This window comes from Podarcis erhardii (assembly GCF_964252035.2).
Source record: "Podarcis erhardii genome assembly, chromosome: 9".
Classification (NCBI taxonomy): domain Eukaryota; kingdom Metazoa; phylum Chordata; class Lepidosauria; order Squamata; family Lacertidae; genus Podarcis; species Podarcis erhardii.
The window spans coordinates 2,781,258-2,782,770 of NC_138512.1; positions in this window are offsets into that span (position 1 = coordinate 2,781,258).

The window sequence follows — 1,513 nt, forward strand, 5'->3', positions numbered from 1 at the left end:
TTATAGCCCCTTGCCTGTGAAATTGAGGCAGTGGCATATCCTGCTTTAGAATATAGGGCAAATATGAAACAAAGGTCAACTAATAGAAACAACATGTACTTTTGCCCCTTAGGGAGCCAGGTGGGGTCTGAGTGTGGGGTAAAACAGATACAAACAAAAGGTTGGATTACGTTGTCAAGCGTGGCCCAGCCTCCTAGTGCCAAGAGGATTCAGGGTTGGTTTCCTTGGAATAATCACTGGAGACAGGTTTTGTTTATGTCATTTAAGATTTTGCTTCTAGATATATACAGGTTCACAGCATTAACTTCAGCAGATACTGCTCCCATCAGATTGCTAAGGGAATCCCCAATGAATTAGCAAGAGCAGGTCAGGCCTCTGGATCTTTTCCAGCACTGCTGTGGGGGGCTGGGAGGCAAAGCCCCAACTCTCAACTGTCTCTCTCCTTCCAAAATAGCCCATCCATTAAGAGATATCTCCTTAACAAAGGAGGGTACTTGAACACCATCAAGATGCCACAGCCCTCAAGATAATCTCCAGATGAACTCCTGGTACCATTAACCTTCTCCTGACCAAACCTGTTTTACAACCAATAATTATGGGCCTTCCATCCAGATAAACCTCCCAAATTTACAACTACAGTGGTACCCTGGGTTACGTACGCTTCACGTTACAGACTCTGCTAACCCAGAAATAGTGCTTCAGGTTAAGAACTTTGCTTCAGGTTGAGAACAGAAATCGTGCTCTGGCGGCGCGGCAGCAGCAGGAGGCCCCATTAGCTAAAGTGGTGCTTCAGGTTAAGTACAGTTTCAGGTTAAGAACGGACCTCCGGAACGAATTAAGTACTTAACCCGAGGTATCACTGTGTATGTAATTTTTACAGTTGCACCTCTTGCACCACTGAATTTCTGTAGTGGGTTCTGAGCACTGTTTATTTGCTGTCTTGAGAGACAACGGAGTGTGCCCATTTAACTTATTAGTTGCTTTTTGCCATGACAACTCAAAGCAACTTAACAATAGTTTAAGCAAAAAACAAATACATACATTAAAACCAGCATTAAAAATATAGAACCATCTAAAAGACAATTCTTTTTTTGTCAAAACTAGATTAAAACATCCCACCCACTCAAAAACACCACAGATATTTAAAAGCGAATGGCCAGGTGAAAAAGGAATGTTTTTGCCTGGCTCCTAGAAATATGTAATGGTGGCGCCAGGTGAGCCTCCATGGGGAAAGCATTCCACAATTGGGGAGCCACCACTGAAAAGGCCAGTTCTCATGTTGCCACCTGCTAGATCCCCAAAAATCAAAATATCTGGATGTACATTCCATGTATTCTTGGCTGTGTGCTATCACTGTGCGGCTGTCTGCATGACATCTTCATTGTTATGTGGTAAGACATTTTGTGGTGGGGATGGTAGCAGTAAAATATCTGGCAGTGACTGGCCTATCTGAGCTAGCATCACAGGAGGCCTATCTATATGTGATACAGAATAATCTCTGGCTGCCATTGCC